Source organism: Rhodamnia argentea, chromosome 11, assembly GCF_020921035.1.
Source record: "Rhodamnia argentea isolate NSW1041297 chromosome 11, ASM2092103v1, whole genome shotgun sequence".
In the NCBI taxonomy this organism is placed as follows: Eukaryota; Viridiplantae; Streptophyta; class Magnoliopsida; order Myrtales; family Myrtaceae; genus Rhodamnia; species Rhodamnia argentea.
In genome coordinates this window covers 1903759-1921885 of record NC_063160.1, presented here as the reverse complement: position 1 = coordinate 1921885, position 18127 = coordinate 1903759, and the positions used below count along the sequence as shown (strand labels likewise).

Genomic DNA, 18127 nt, shown 5'->3' with positions numbered 1-18127 from the left:
AGGTAGCAAGCTCATCATCAAAGTAATCTTCTGATTTTTCGAGCAATTGATACTCGAATTGGGCATTGTTACTTGCTAACACCGGTGACAGATTCTTGTGAGCGATCCGACTCCTTAAGCTTGAGCCTCCGTCGTTGCTCGGGAACTTGTAGGGATGATCAACTGGTCCGCTACTAGAACCACCAGCGGAAGGTTGGTATGACTCGTATTCTTGATTGGGAAGTGGCCGGGTACCTTTTGCTCGGTAGGTTTTCCCGGAATTGATCTTCCAGTCAACTCTGGTCCGGTCGCGTTGGTCCCAACCTGCATCGTGCTTCCTCGACTTATCTCTAACCCTTTGAAGGTGATTCGTGACACTTTGCATGGTGAGTCCGTCTATATTCATTATTCTGTGTACAGCCATTGGTCGTCTGAATTGATTCCTAGGCGTCGAACCGCCTCAATGAATATAGAATGAAGCTTGGCGGACCAAAGGGGCCTTTTCTTTTGGACAAAATCGTCGTCATCAGCTTGGTCGTAGTTTTTTTGTTCGAGTAATTGCTTCCTTACAGCATGCTGCCAAATGTTTTGGAGCATTCGAACGCAGACCGGCTTCAGTAGGACGTCTCGAGCACCATGCAATGTGGCCCTCGTTATGAACTGCTGATCATTACTTGCTGATACTACGATGACCTGTATGTCTAACTCGGAATCAATGATCTTTAAGAGATCGAAACCGTCCATATTGATCCCTATCACGGCTGTGACGACGATGTCAAACTCTTCTTTGTACTGCCTCAGCACTTCTAAGGCATCCGTTGCCTTCGCATAAGCAAAAACCCCGTACATGCAACTTCTCAGCATAGCAACGAGGATTGAGAGGGAAACGGGGTTGCCATCAATGGCCATGACTCGCAGATCCTCGGGATAGGAAGGTTCCCATACTTCCGCTTGGAATGAACGTGTTTTTCTTTTAAAACCTTCCATATGTAGACCGAAAATGGCTATTTCGACTAGAGAATGAGCTTTAGATGTTCTTGGACTTGCAAAAACAAATTGCCCGAAAATCACAAAAGCGATGATGGCCTTTCGTGACGGATTCCGAAGGTCGCTAGGTGTATGGAGACTTCAAGTTCTTTATAAACTTCCTCTCTCTTTTTTTATTAGTCTTGCAAACAGGTTTTCGCTTTCTCTACGAAAGAGGACAGCTTTTTCTCTCCTTTTCGGTCTTAGTGCCTTGGATCCGTTTCGTAATAACTCTCATCTCTCACTCCATCTATCATCTTCTTCCTTTTCTGATATGGAGGAGCCCTCAAATCTTTTCACTTTCTCTACAAACGAGGCGATTACTTCCCTCCTCAAATCTTTTCGCTCCCTCCTACGAGCGAGCGATTATTTCCCTCTTCAAATCTTTCCGCTTTCTCCTACGAACGAGGCGGTTATTTCCCTCCTCAAATCTTTTTGCATCTACCTATGTGAAGGCTTTTAATGCTTTTTCTTTCGGCGTTCAGTCAAATCTGACAAAGAATTCACGCATTTAAGCATGACGATATTTGCGGATAGTACTGTTCTTTGCCCCTTGATTATCTCTAGGCGTAAAAGGAAGAATGTCTCGCATGGGGACTTTGTAACAAACAGTACATTCATTCACGCATGTCTCTACTCTTCTTGAGGATTCGTAAGGGCTGGCTAGTAATGCTCAAAAGAGCGACATTTTGAGAGCCCATAATAAAAACTCAAGCTTCATGTAGGCTACTGATTCGGAGTTTCATCGGTGTTGAATTGGCCGACCGTGACATCGGGAAACTCCAATTGTAGTGATGCATGTCACTTCCCTCGAAGGGCATCGGTTACGCCTCCGCAAGGCCGACATTCGCGGGATGTATCCCCAACGAAATCCGATTGTGCGAGAACTTGCTCGGGAGGATGAATCGATAAATGAGCATTTCCAATGCTCGAGATGTGGCTCATCAAGGAACATGCCACCAAAGGTGATGGGGTTGCTTTGCAGACATGGCAAATAGCGATGTTAAGAGCATCCCTATACCTCTTGATCTCTCGCTCGAAGCTCTTCATTTTCTTCCTTTAGAGACGCAAGTTCATGACTTTCACTTCGAACCTTCACTCGGGCCCGCTTGTTTTGAAACCAAAACCTGACCTTCAAGGGCTCCATTCCTAGCTTCCGGCTCAACTCATTTTTTCGTTTCCCGTTCACGTAAGGGCACTCCTTAAAGGCAGCTTCGAGCTCTTTGATTTGATGTTTTCTTTTAAGGGGGTTGACTACGGCTGCTGCTGCTGCTATTGTTGTTCTTTGTTATCGAGATCTTGAACTTCACCGCCAAGGGAGTTGGGTTTTACGGCTTCAAGGCTGGATCCGGCCTCGAAATTCAGCGAGTTCATTCTCGGGGATGTCTAGGTTGGTTGCCTCCGGTAAGTCTTGGTAGCCTCCAAACATGTTGGATTGAAATACTTCTTACTGCCTTTTGTTCACTCTACTCTCCGCTGTATGCTTACTCTCTCCAAATTCTTCCGAGTAAACATGCATGTTCCGGAGCCTCCCTTTTAACGTGGATGAAAACCACTAAGCCAGTGCTTCTCCCAAGATTTCGTGTTTCCCGCTCTGTCTTCTTCATTTCCTTCTAACATGGTGGGACCCTCAAATCTTTTACGTAGTATGCTTGTCCCTCTTTTAATATGGCGGAACCTTTAAGTCATTTCGCAACTTTTCGAATTTCGTGAGCCTCGAGATGGTAGATCCGTGATTCACGGACGAAACGTCTGTAGTTTTACCCGGATAATTAACTCGGCCCCCACAATAATTATTGCTATAACTTTTTCTGCCCTTTAAATTAGGATTTAACGCCGAGACGATTATCGCTTCCATATCCTCATCTCCAACCTTCTAAGCACTCTTTCGCATCCACTCTTTTTCAGCAACTTCAGCAACAATGGCCTCCCTCCCCGCACGCATCTTCTCGGCTGAAGTTTTGGCCAAATGGGAGAAACTTTATAATCTCTTAGGCCAGGGCTACTCTTATATAGCCAACCATCCGGAGGTCGAAACCGAAATCCGTCTCATGTTTACGGATATGGACACCGTTTCTATTCAAGGTACCAAGTTAGAAGAGGAATATAGGATCTTCCCTACCCTCTTCACTAACTTCCCGGAGGCTTACAATCATGCTTATCAAGATGTTACTTTGGCCTATCTTGTGAGGGCACGCTATCGGGATCGGTCGGATAACTTGATGTTGGCCGATCTTGTAGCCGACAATTATAAGAAGGCCCTTGACTACGGTAATGATCAAGTCTCACTTCCGATTCGTGAGAGGGGAACTTGGTGGAACGCTTGGCCATGTCCCAGGACCATCTTCGAGCGCGATCCGCTCGATATTGTTTTGAAATTTCAATGCTCATGGCTGGAAGAAAGGCTGGACGATCCGACCCTGGATATAGCCCGCGGGAGAATGCTGATCCATGACTTGGAATCTGCTGCCGAGTATCACGAGGACGGGGTGGCCAAGCTTAAAGAGAAATGTGAGCTCCTCCTCTTTAAGGCGGCGGATCTCGATTCTCGAAGCGATCGGTGTAGGCGGAGCATCAACCGTATGGAGAGTCGGTTAAACTCCTTTGTGATGCTCATTAGGGCTCGGTTTGGCTTTACGTTCCCACCCCGATGATCTGTTTGTAAGGCTCTCCGATGGATGAAATAAATGCAAGTTTTTACTCATTTGCATTTCGCTTTCGCATTATTCGATCTTCCATATGTTTGACATTGAAGGGGCTCTTCATTTTACTCATTTCATCTTGGTCGTCATATCTTTTTTTTTGCAAGATAAGCCTTTTACTCTGTGAATATGTAAATCTCACGCTACCGATGGTCATTTCAATTGGGCCGGAGAGACTCCCCCATTTGAAACAATCTCTCGGCAAAGATTAGTAGCGAGGAAACAAACGAATGCCCAAATGTGAACAACTCGTGAATCAGTATTAATATTATAACTCGATTATGAAAACATCGAGTGAATCAAGTATAATATTTCTTTACGTGAGTCGAACTAATCAAGGTTGGTAAAGACATGACCGTCCATCTCGGCCATAATCAAAGCACCACCAGGGAGCACCTTCTTTACTATATATGGACCACCACGGTTTGGAGCGAATTTCCCTTACGGGAGTGGGACTATTGGCAATAATTTTCTCAAGACCAGGTCATTGATCCGAAAATATCGAGGCCGAACTTTTTTGTTGAATGATTTAGCAACTCTCTGCTGATAACACCGGCCATGACATACGACCTTAAGTCTCTTTTCGTCGATCAGATTCAATTGGCTCGCCCTCTGTTGGATCCATTCAGCTTCCGTCGGCATAGCTTGAGACAATATACGTAAGGAAGGAATTTCCACTTCAACCGGTAGAACAGCCTCCATTCCATATACAAGAGAATACGGGGTTGCCCCGGTAGATGTCCGGATCGAGGTCCGATACGCCATAAGTGCAAATGGCAACCTCTCATGCCAATCGCGATAATTTTCAGCCGTCTTCGCTAAGATTTTCTTGATGTTCTTATTGGCGGCTTCTCTTGCTCCATTCATCCGAGGACGATATAGGGAAGAGTTCGGATGCTTGATCTTGAACAATTCGTCCATTAGCTTGTTGTTTAAGTTCGAGCCATTGTCGGTGATTATAGCTTCAGGTGAACCGTATCGAGCAATGATATCCCGGCGGATAAAATTCACGATATTTCGTGCCGTGACCGCTAAATAGGATGCGGCTTCGATCCATTTGGAGAAATAGTCAATCGCCACCAAGATGAATCGATGGCCATTGGATGCTTTAGGGTTGATAGGGCCGATAACATCAATGCCCCACATAGAAAACGGCCATGGTTCGGATAACCGATGCAACTCGTTTGGAGGGACATTAATCTTGTTACCATGAATCTGACATTTGTGACAGCTTCGGACATGCTGAACCGGGTTGGAAGTCCCATCATACTTCTCGAAGTCGGGCATCTTGAACTTCTCCCAAGACCTTTGTGACCGAAGTTGTCCGTAGGGGGAACTAGAGCAGGAAGCGGCGGGCTGGCGGCGGATGATTGAAATTTGGCGGTGAAGGCGGCCATCATTTCTTTCATCTTTCGGGACATCATCCCTTCAAAGCGCTCAGTCAAGGAGCCAAGTTTCTCGTCTAGGGCAGCACTAACGGCATCGTTAATGTCGGCCATCCTCTTTGCGATCGATCGAGTAATATGTGGAGGATCCGTGATAAATTACCTGTACACAGTAACAAACCCAAAATTAGTACAGGGAGCAAGAATAGCGAGCCGGCCCATGGCGTCCATCTAGACTCAAACGAACAAAGTGATTATGACCAAAGGATTGAAACATGTAATTTTCAGTTTGTCCGCTTTTACGAAAAAAATTCGTATTAATTCGTACGTTGATCAAAACATTTCCAAATTTTACGAGCTTATAGTTGAGAAGATGATGAACAACTTTTATGTTGGCCAATCGGACTAGAAATGCACAGATCAAATCAGTTTAATGTGTTTTTCCAAAAAAATCACATTCAGAAAACTGTTATAACCGCAGGTAGTTGAAAAAACGAAAGGCCATCTTAAATTATGAATTTAATTCTGAAATTTTGCAAGATATTAGTTGAAACATAGGTCTACAACTTTCGTGTTTGGCACTTACTCAAAGCTCGATCGTAGAATTTAGTAAAAATCGCACAACAGGAATAAGCCAAATCAGAATTGAGGACAACTAATGAAATTGTAAAAGCTACGGAAGCAAAGTGCGAAATTGGAAATAAGACAATGAAACTTCTAAACAATCAACCTAAACCATGGACCGGCCAAAAATAAAAATGAGATAACAGGGTACAAGAGACAAGAATTTACCTCTCATACGAAGAAAATGTCAATCACAAAGACATGCGCATGAATCGTGAGTTTAAATCTTATTCTATCTATCCAAAAGGCTTTTGCAAAGTGAAATGATGAACGAAACGACATGTCGCAGCCTCGCGCACAGTCATCATGACTAGTCGCAACCTCGCGTACAATAGTCATGACTAGTCGGGTCCAATCACTTCGGCTTGGTTCGGTCGACAAGGGCAATTCTCATGCATCGTAGTCTCACGTGCATAAGAACGACCCTTGAGCCATTTTTTTAAAAAAAATTTCGGGATCCAGATGGGATAACCTTTAGCGAAGCCTTACCGCCAAGGTTAAAGGACCATCTAAATACCATCTTAAAACTATTAGTGTGACCCGGGTTCGGTCACGGGTTGTGTGCGATGTAGTGCAAAGACGATAAATCATGCACAACAATTAAAGGCAAACACCGCTTCAATGATTCAAAAGTTAAATCACAATTCCAATTCACCAAGCCTGCAAAACAAAGGGTTAGCCGATCACTCCTCTCCTTATAACTCCCAATCTGCAAAAACATTTAACACCTAAGAATGAGAATTCAACCAAAGTTTACCAAATCAAGTGATTTCTTTTTCATGAAATTATCTGGCCTAAGTCCTCTTTGGGTCCCCGGTGGAGTCGCCAAGCTGTCGCGACCTAAAAAAATAAAACGAGTTAATTTTCGGGCTAATGGATTATCGGGTTAATTAATTAACTAACCTAACTCGGACTCTCCCAAGTCCATACCAAATCGCAACTTAAGGTTCAAATAATTAACATGCAACGTGTTTTGAATTTGGAGTCGCCACTAATCATTTTCGGTAGGTTGATTAGAAACCTAAATAAAATAGCGGGAGAAAACTATCTTATTTCTGCGAACCAGAGATTTTGAATTCGGGGATTTGGTTACGCTAGGTTACTCTAACGCCCTTTCGGTACCATTTTCATGAAAAATATTTGATTCGGCAATTTTGATGGATTTTACTTGAAATTCAAAGATGCAATTTTTTTGATTTTTTTTTTCTTTTTTATGAGAATGTAAAACAATGAACTTTGTGCGATATACACCATAGGTGATTTAGAAAGAAAGAAAACGCAGCCGATCACGAGTATTTATAAAAATAAATTAACATGTAATAATGCTAAAATTTGGAACACGCGGCATGTCTAAAATAAACAAACAAATGTTCAAACCAAACGATTACATTTTTGTAGATCGAGATGGGAAGGATTACCTTCTATTACACAAAATCTTACTCACATACACGTTATAGTTCCCTTCAAGATCTCGGAGCTGGAAGAACGCGCGCTGTCGTCGAAAATGGCAAGCAATGGCGTTGTTGGGTGGCGAAAGGCGAAATATGTGTCGGGACTCGTCGAAGATGATGCTCGACTAAAACTCTTTTCTTCACTCTCGAATTTTCTCTTCTAATTTTTCTCAAGAACTCTCTTTTTCCTCTCTAAAAATTCCTCTCAAAAACTCTCTCAAACTCTCTCAATTCTCTTCCACTCCCCCCTAAAACTCTTCTCAAGAGCTCTCTACCTTCTCTATCACCAAAATTCTCCTCCACTTCCCCCTTCCTAAAACTCTTCTCAAGAGCTCTCTCTTTTATAGGCAAAGTTCTTCATCCTTCATTCTTCACCTTCATTTCTTCACCTTCCATCTTCATCTTCTCTTCTTCATCTTCATTTCTTCACCTTCCATTTTCATCTTCCCTTCTTCATCTTCATTTCTTCACCTTCCATTTTCATCTTCCCTTCATTATCTTCCCTTCATCATCTTCCCTTCTTCATCTTCTTTTCATTATCTTCCCTTCATCATCTTCCCTTCTTCATCTTCTTTTGGTATTTGCAATACAGTCCCCGAAGTTCCAAGTATTTGCAATTCGGTCCCTGAAATTTTAAGTATTTGCAATACAGTCCTTGAAGTTTCAAATCTTCTCGGTGTATTTTTCCATCCCGTGCCTAGTCTAGACGCATGCTAAATTAAGTGTTCCGCTTGCCCGATTATATGCCAATGCAATGTACGCTAAAAATAAATATGTGAGATGATTTTTTATAATTTTTATGCAAAAAATAGATTAATCAAAATTTAGGCGTCAACAACATGGCTTGACAAAGGTGGGGCCCCAGGGATATCCGGACTAAATCACCTTGGCTTGTGATTGAACCAAGATCCCCCGTAGACACCCGGCTTAGCCAAGTAACGACCCACATCACATGGCGAATGATGGAGGTGTTAACTCTTGGCACCGATTTGAAAAGGTTTGGGACTCGAGAAGGGCGACTCGGGAAAGACGGCGATGGCCGAAGTATCCCCAATCAAGTACCATCCTAAGCCTAGCCATTCAGGTCCAATGGCGGGTTGTGTGTGCTAAGTGTGATGCGTAAATAATAAGGACATGCACAACAGTTTAAGCACTCAACACTCCAATATAAATCTTACACAATCTCCTTCAACCTGCACAAAAAGATTAGCAAACACCCTCCCCCTTATCACTCCAATCTGCAAAAACATTTAACACCTTAAAGTGAGATTCAATCAAGATCGCCAAAAGCGAGATATCCATGAAATTTTGCAGGCCTAAATCCACTAAAAATTTTAATTTTCCAAACGATTCAGGTGAACCAGTTAAGTCTTGAATTTGTTTTTGAAAAATTAAAGTTTTAGTCCCCGATGGAGTCGCCAAGCTGTCGCGACCTAAAATTCGTATTGAATTCCGGGTTAATGGATTGCCAAATTAATTAAATGAATTAATTAACCTAGCCCGAGCTCTCCCAAGCTCTACCAATTCGCAACTTAGGTTCACATGATTTCAATTAAGGAATTTTTGATTTTTTTGGAGCCGCCACTAATCTTTTTCGGAAGGTAGATTAGATACCTAAATAAAGTATGGGAGAATACTTTATTTTCTGCTAACCAGAGATTTAGGTTCGGGGACTTGATTATGTTAATTTTTCAATTAACACCCTTTCGGTACCATTCTTGTGAAGATTCTCTTGATTGGCAAATCCAATTGATTTCAATAAATGAATTTAGGTGCAATTTATTCTTGGGTTTTCTTGATTAGATGAATGCTATGCAACTATATGAAATGAATAATGATGATATTGAGAAAATGTATTTTGATGCATATAAAGGAAAGGGAATTCTAACTACATGATGTGCAACATAAGAACTAACCTATATGACATGCAAGATGATTTATTTACGTAATGTGGTATATAAAAAAAATGCATGAATGGCTTTTGGAAAAATTGAATTTGATGGAACGTGAACAAGAACTTCGAACTACATGGCATGCAATATGGATTATATCGATGACATGAAAATGCATGAATGACATACGATAATGCATGATGAATTAGACTATGTGAAATGCACATGGAAGGTCATAACCCTTTAATGAATTTTCGGTTTTATGATTTTTGGTCCGACAATCAACACAAATTGATTAATCAAAATCCAATTTATATTAAGAGTCATCTTAAGATATAATTTCCGAAAAAAATTCATTTAAGGTCAAGATATGATGATTTTTTATGATTTTTTTTAATGAAAAAATGAATCAAATAAGAATATAATAAACCTTGAGCATAATACACCTTATAATCCGAATTTTTCCGATGAATTCGCTTCGTACCCGGGAGGTGGGGTTAGAAGGTAGTTTATTCACGTCGTACCCCGAGGGTGGGGTCAGATAGTGAATTTATATATTATGAAATTTGTCGATCCGGTCCCAAAGTTATGGGATAGGTTAAACAAATCCATGTGCGGATGACATCGTACTTCAGGGGTAAAGTCAGATAGTCATCCACAATGCACATATTCCGAGGGACAAGGCACAAGGGAGCATGTATTATACTCAAGGTAGATTATAAAAATATTTGAATTAGGCTAATGTATAAAAAATAATTTCTCAGCCAACTAGGGGTAGGTGCCGAAATTTTAAAGGGGATAGGCCCCTATCTGCAAAGGATTCACATCTTTTAAGATAGGAAAGATTATATCTTGAGATTTGAAAATGAATTTTCAGATAATTATCCAAACCTAAACGATATGATCGGGACTCAAATTATATTCAAATTGAACCACGGGATGTATCCAAAGATAAGCAAATATATCCCAAAATCAAATTCAATGATACCCAAGATATTCACAAGATAACTTCCGATTCTGATTTTTTAAAATAGGTAATAATCTCATCACATCTGAAAATTTCGTTCATCTAAACATTCAAATTATGCAATCAACTTTCAGAATATCATGAAATAGAGATTTTACCTAATTCGAACTTGAACCGAAAATTTGGTTATCCAGCAAGCTTCGGATCCAATGGAGCTTCTTCGAAGTCTACCTTTTCAAGTTGAAATCCCGCGCTAATTCACCCAAAGAAGGCCGCATGAACAGCACGTCTTGAACCGAATGTGAGTTTTGCCAATCGAGCTTGCACCACCAATGAAACACGTCCAAAGCAGAGTTGATTTGGACCTCGAAAAGCGATTAAAAGGCCCCTGGACAGCAGCTGATCTTGCGCCTTGGACCAGAACAAACGCAGCACAAGGGGGCTCTTCAACGGCACAAACGGGTCGGTATGTGCATCGGGCAGCTCCACCGTCGATGGTGGCCGTTGAAGCAAGAAGCAAGGACCACCGGAGCTGCAGATGTTAGCCAAAGAAAGCAAAGATGGCACGTGTGGCTGGACTTGACCGAGGGGCTCTCGGTTCCTCTTCTCCTGCCCTTTTTTCTCTCACGTGAATTCTCGGTGTTCTTCTCAAAAAAAAATTTTCTCCTCCCCCTTGTGAACGACCTTGTATTTATAGAACTTGTCTCGACAATCCTAGTAGGAATAGGAGTCAATTTGGATCGTTGGATAGAGAGTTCTAGTTAGAACGGGATCGAATGTAAGCCTTAGATTTTAAGAGTCCATATCCACCAAAACTTTCTGTTATTTGCAGCCAATTAGTGATAAAATCTTAGTTAAGATAAGACTCTTTAAATAAATTTTGAATTTTGACCTTAAAAGAGTCCTAATCTAACTAAACACCTATCAATTTCGGCCAAAGTGATGTTATCATGTGTGGGCAAAATTTCTTCTCATTTTATGGGCTACCTCACGTAATTTCAAAGTCTTTGGGCCTTAATTAATTCAACAAGTAATAAACTAAAGGCTTCAATGACAAAAAATGGGCTAGATTAGATTTGAGATAAAATTCAAGCCACATATATAAATTTTGGCACTTTCTCATTCATGACCCATCCGAACTTTCAATACAAATTATGGACTCATCTTGAATTCTCAAGCTCAAAATAAGGCCTTTCTAAATAACGAACATTTAATCGAAAGCCTTAATGATTAAAACAAGCTTGAACGAAATGGAATTGCGCTCAAGAAGTAGGTCCATTCGGCACATCCCGCAGGTTCAGTTAAAAATCCTACATTGAGTCCGGTCTAGTCGCCTGTCAAGTCGGACCGCAATGATTTATCTACGACCCTAAATGCAGATGATGCGACGACAAAAAAATAAAAAAATGCAATGCATGAAGATTATTTTTTGTGAGAATTATAACTAATTCTCATTTTATGCTTAAATAAATGACTTGCTAAAAATCAAAATTTAGGTGTCAACACTCTTTGAGACATCCACGAATTGCCGAACCTCATGGTTCAACCCATGGCCTTGTGGGTACACAGCCAACCTGCAAATTTTGGACCGGTCCGTTTCAACCAGCACGCCAAGCCCTAACCAATGTGCTTTCCTAGAATGCACTCCATCGCATCCAATAACAACCTACATATAGATGGTACACATATTTTTATAATATATTGATCAATCAACAACAAATCGTCCCACAAGTATGAGAAGTTATGATACCTTAGACTTGATGATAGTTCCATCTTCAAGCGCGAGGATACAAATAGATGAGCGTTGTTCCACTTGGGTTTCAATAGAATGAGCTTTGAAGAGAAACAGATGGTATTTGGAGGCAATTCCTCCGCCAAGACCTCTAATAAGACTTTTCGATCCACCACTCCTTGTTCATCTTCACTCCTAGGAAATGTAAAAATTGTGTAAATTCTTAACCTTTTTGCATCACACAAATAGAGGGAAAAGTACACTAGAAGTGTCATAACTTTTGTACAGCGTTCACTTGAGTGCCATAATTTTCAAAACGTTCACTTAAGTGCCATAACTTTTAAAAAGCGTTCACTTGAGTACCATGTTGACGTGGCAATCGGAAAAGCTGATGTGGATGCCGAAAAAGTTACTGTAGACACCGGAAAGTTACTGTAGCATGCCGAAAAAGTTACTGTAGACGCCGGGAAGCCGACGTGACACGCCGGAAAAGTTCTTGTAGCACTCAAATGAACGATTTTTGAAAGTTATGGCATTTAAGTAAACGTTTTGAAAGTTATAGCACTCAAGTGAACGCCGTACACAAGTTATGGCACTTCTAGTGTACTTTTCCCCACCAATGGACTTTAGTTTTTTTTTTTTTCATCTAGCTACAATTAGTTCCTCAAACCATTACACATGGTCTTGCAACTTCTAAACACAAAATATTAGGATTTTGTGAAATTTCAATGATCTTAGCGGATGTTCATGTGACTTACCATAGGAATTTCCCAAAACCCCAAATTTGTTTTTCATCGAATGTACTCCATCTAATGTAGTACAAATACGACAAATCAAAGGTAGGCGATGCATTGATCGAGATGAGGAATTTTCAAAGTTGCGGTACCCTTTGCTTGCATCATAACGCACTTCATGAATGGCTTTGGTCTTCACATCGTAATGTTGAAACGTTATAGAAATTGGCTAAACAGAAAATTGAAATTGAAAAGAGGAATAACTTGTTCTCTCAATTATGATTATCAAAATCAATATAATGTCTCAAAAGCTGCTTTCCACTAGGAGTCTTAAACACCATTTTATACAGTGTACCCTAATTACAATAGGAAACACAAAATTACGAAAACATCATTGGAATTACGAAAAATGCCTAAAAACCCATCAAAATGACTCCGAAACTCGAAAAAACGATGTCGATCACAGCAAAGTATTGAGTTTTGATCAGCAGCCCGTTTCCATGCAGCCGACCAAATTTCAGCCCATTCCTAGTTCGCCAACTCTAAGTGCATCATTCTTCCCTGCTAGGAAAAGAATTGCCCTCGAATCCGCTTCGTCTTCATTGATATCAATCTTTTCGGGTTCTTCCTCATCTGCATGGTAAGGTGACAAATATGCTACATTAAAAGTCCTGGATACATTTTATCCACCCGGTAGCTCAATCTTATAAGCATTGTCATTAATTCGCTCAAGAACTCTGAATGGTCCATCAGCTCTAGATTGCAATTTGCCAAACCCGCTAGCTGGAAAACGCTTTTCCCTGAGGTGAATCCACACTAGATCACCCCTTTTGAAGACGACTCTTTTTCTGCGCCAATCCACCCGCTGGTTATACTTCATGTTCTACTTGTTGATCTAGTTATGAACCTATGAATGCAGCTCTTTGATCTGCTTGGCATGGTCATCTCAGTATGAAATGAACCGCTTGTGAACTGGTAATGGTGTGAGATCCGGAGGAGTAATTGGATTATGCCCATAGACTATCTCAAAAGGACTCTTGCCCGTAGTTTGATTTTGTGACCTGTTATAGGAAAATTTTGTCTAAGGTAACACCAAGTCCCACTACCGCAGGCCATCTCTAACCAAACTTCGCAGCGGGTTTCCCAAGCTTCGGTTGACAACTTCGATCCGCCCATCGATCGGGGGATGGTGGGAGGAACTAAACTGCAATTTGGTTCCCACGTCCCTCCAAAGAATTTGCCAAAAGTGACTCACAAACTTCACATCATAATTTGAGGTTATGGATTTGAAAACTCTATGTAACTTAACAATCTCCTGTAAAAACAATCAAGCGACCTGTAAAGTATCAAAGGTCTTGTTACAAGGAGTAAAGTGCGCCATCGTAAAAAATCTGTCGACAACTACCATTATGGAATCTTTGTTCTGCAGTGTTCTTGGCAATCCCAAGACGAAATCAAGGCCGACATCCTCCCATGGTGCAATTGGGACGGGTAGAGGCATATGTAAACCAGCATTGGTACCTTTGGTTTTTGCCACATGACATACCCCGCATCTCTCTACAAATAGAGTCACATCACTCTCCATTCGGGGCTAATAAAAGTGCTCACACATCAAGGCCATCGTCTTATCCACCCCAAAGTACCCAACTAGACCTCCTACATGACTCACGGTATTAATGGATTCCCTCAAAGAACACCGAGGGATACACAACCTGTTGCCTTTGAAAAGAAAGCCCTCCATAATCGAAACTCGCTAAAAGGGCCCTGTTTTGTACTTCCTCCAAATATTTCCAAAATAGGATCATCAACATACAAATCATTAAAAGAATCAAAGCCCAAAATTCTCACCTGCATTGTAGACAATAGAGAATGTCTTTTGCTCAATGCATATGCTAACTTATTTAGCACTCCTACCTTATGTTTAATGGCAAAACTGAAAACTTGAAGAAACTCCACTCACTTTGCATGCCTAGCATTTAGTTTATGTTGCCCATTAATGTACTTCAAGGCCTCATGATCAAAATACAGAATAAATTCCTTCGAAATAAGGTAGTACCTCTAATGCTTCAAGCTCCTCACTATGCCGTAAAATTCCTTGCCATAAGTCGAATACCTTATCTTCGCTTCATTCAACTTCTCACCGAAGAATGCCACAAGTTTATTTTTATGGCTCAAGACGCCCCAATACCAATGCCCGAGGCATCACAATGCACCTCAAAAACCTCACTAAAATGCGGAACCGCTAAAATTGGGGCTTCAGTCACCTATATCTTCACTAAAACGCAACGTCCGCCCACACAAGTCCGCCTCCCTTCGGATAATCCGTAAGAGGCATAATAATGGTGTTGAAGGGCATCACCATCCACTCATACAAACCATCAAAGTGCTCGGTGCGTTAGACAATTCGAAGGGCATCACCATCCACTCATGCATACAATCTCTTGTCTTAAACACTGTCTTCCACTCATCTCCAGGTGGCATTCTACTCTGATGATAACCACTTCTCAAGTCTATCTTCGAAAAGATAGTCACCTTATGTAACTGATCAATCAAATCATCAAATCGTGGGGTAGGAAATTGATACTTGATTGTAATTTTGTTGACAGCTTTACTATCTATGGACATTCTCCACAACCCATCTTTCTTAGGAACCAATAAGACCGGCATTGCACGGGGACTCATGCTCTCTCGGACTACGCCTTTCTCTAATAGCTCCTACACTTGTCTCTACAGCTCCTCATGTTCCTTAGGACTCATTCTGTAAGCTGCCTTATTAGGAACAACAATTCATGGAATGAAATAATACAATGCTGAATGTCTCTCATGGGCGGCAACCTCGGTGGTATCTTTTCCAGATCGACATCAGCAAACTCCTCAAGTAAGGGTAGAACTTGTGTAGGAATTTCGGGACTGTCGGGATTACGCTCCATCACCACAACGGCAAAAAGCTTAGGCGCGTTCACTGCCTCTTCATGGAACTTTGACCAAGACAGCAGATTATTCTTCACCTTCTTTCTCAAATCAGAAGGACCTAGGGTAATGGTCCGACCATCCTTCTTGAAGGTGCAGGTATTTTTGAAGCCATCATGCTGTGTCTTTACGTCGAACTGCCATAGCCTCCCCAACGGAATACGACAAACATCCATTGGGACTACATCACAGCACACCTCATCACATACTTTTTTTCAATCGAAAATTGTACAAGACACCTCTTGCTCACCTTCACCTCGTTTCCTTTCCTAAACCACGACAGCTTGTATGATTAAGGATGATCTTCTATTTTAAACCCCAACTTCTCCACTATGGTAGTAGATACCACATTCTCGAAGCTCCCTCCATCTATTATCATGCTACATACTTTTCGCCCACTAGTGCACTTAGTATGAGAAATATTATGCCTAAGCCACGATTCATCTTCCGCCACATTCTTCTAACGACTAGGAACTCACTAGAATCAGCATAGATAATCTCTTCATGATCTGGATCCATATCCTCTTATTCTCCATCAGATTCATCATAGACTGGATCTTCATCAAAAAATGGATTTTCAACAAGTGTCACAATTTGTCGGTTCGAACAATCAGCAACGAAATGCTCGATTCCCTCACACTTGTAACACTACTTGGCTGCAGCTCCTCCACTGCTAGTTCCAGTACTACTCTGTCCTATCTTGGATGTAGGTTTAGAACTCGCACCCTTAATCGATGTTGGTGTCGAATTGGTTGAAGAATTCCTTGCTTTTCCTCGAAATTCTTTGCCTAACCATCGACTACGAAATCTAGAATTGTTGCCCTTCCTTTTACATTGCATTTCCACCTTGAAGGCCAATTTGTACACATCCACATAGGTTCAATATTGCTATAATTGGACAACATTAGAAATTTCAGTTCGCAGCCTTGCCAAATATCAAGCAATTATTTTCTCGTCTTCCTAAAGCTACATCGCAACGCATCCACATGTGATCAAACTCATCGGTATATTGCTCGACCGTTAAATTTCATTGCTTAACATTGTGATATTCAATAAACACCTCCTTCCCGTAATGAGTAGGCAGAAATTTTCTTTGCAGCAATTTCTTCATTTTATCTCAGCGATCCATCTTTGATTTCCCCTCTCTAGCATGCTACTTCTTCACACGCTCCCACCATATCGAAGCATGTTTTCGTAGCCTTATAGCCACCGATTTAACTTTTTGTTCTTCAATCGGATCATTAATATCAAAGATTCTCTCGATTGTATGCAGCCGGTCAATAAACTCATCGGGATGAGCCTTATCTTCAAATGCGGGAATCTCGATCTTCATCCCAATATTATGAAAAGAATACTGATTTCCAGGTCGTACTTCCCTATTCCGTCCCTAGTTTAGAACCCCGAAATGATTGGCGTCCTCCTCTTCATCATTGGATGGATCCTCAGATTCCACTCCTCCTTCAAATTGAACGCCCGACCTTGCATGTGCAAGTTGTCGTTCCAAATCTTGGATTCGCCTTCCCTCCTCTTCAATTTCTATGTCTCGCAGGTTTCTTTAGCGCGGTTGTTCATTTGCTTCAAGAATGACTCCATGTCCCCGGCCACCATGACCCCGCCGTCCACAACCACCGTAATTATGTTCAGCCATTGGTTCAAGGCAACATGTGCTTTGATACCAAAGAATGCTTAAATGTAACAAAAATTGGTTAAACAGAAAATTAGTATTGAAAAGAGGAATAACTTGTTCTATTAATTACGATTATCAAAATCAATTGAATGTCCCAAAAGCTGTTTTCCACTAGGAGTCTTAAGTACTCTTTTATATGGTGTTAACCCTAATTAAAATAGGAAATACAAAATTATGAAAATGCTACCGGAATTACGAAAAATGCCTAAAAACCTATCAAAACGACTCCGAAACGTGAAAAAATGATATCAATTGTAGCAAAGCAGTGAGTTTTAATCAGCAACCCTTTTTCATGCAGCAGACCAAATTTCAGCCCATTCCGAGCTCGCCAACTCTAAGTGCATCACATTGGTTACGTAACCCTTAATGCAAGAGCAAAAAATGAATTCCGGGAACTTCAATCTAATAAGAATTAATTATGCATTGTGCATTTGCGTCGATTCTACCAATATAAAGTTTATCCTTCGTCTTCACAAGAGAAAGGTAAAACCTTACTTGAAAAAAGGTTTGTAATTGGATGTGAGCTTATCTGAAACCCCGAGTGGGGCGAGCTCATGCTAGGTATTGGGGAAGAGGACTAGGGCCGTGCCGGTGGCTCTCGGTGCCTCTGCTCTCTCAAGCACCAATGCTCAAACACCGACCTTCTTAAGGGCCACCGCCGTCACTAGCCCCGCGATGCCTGCTCCAACAATCACAACCTCTTCCATTTGGAAAAGCAACCGTTGACCTTTTTCTTCTTTTTACGATCTTTTCTTGTTAATTGGGTGAGACTATGGCGTTAATCTATTTGAACTATTTCAGAGCGACAATTATGTTTCCTATTATAGCTATTGTGGGCAGTCACGAAGGTCTGACAAAGTAACACAAGGAAAAAGAAGCCAATTTGGCAAGGAGACATGATGGTCGCAAAATAAAGAACCAAAAAAGAGTCGCAATTGTGGGGAGTAGTTTCAGAGTAGGTTCAAGTTTCACATGAAA

The 18127-nt window shown here is 41.2% G+C and overlaps 1 pseudogene; it reads right to left on the bottom strand.

Annotated features, from left to right (window-relative positions):
• Positions 1-17856, bottom strand: part of LOC125312826 — a 59311-nt pseudogene extending 41455 nt beyond the window's left edge.
• Positions 17857-18127: the final 271 nt, after the last annotated feature.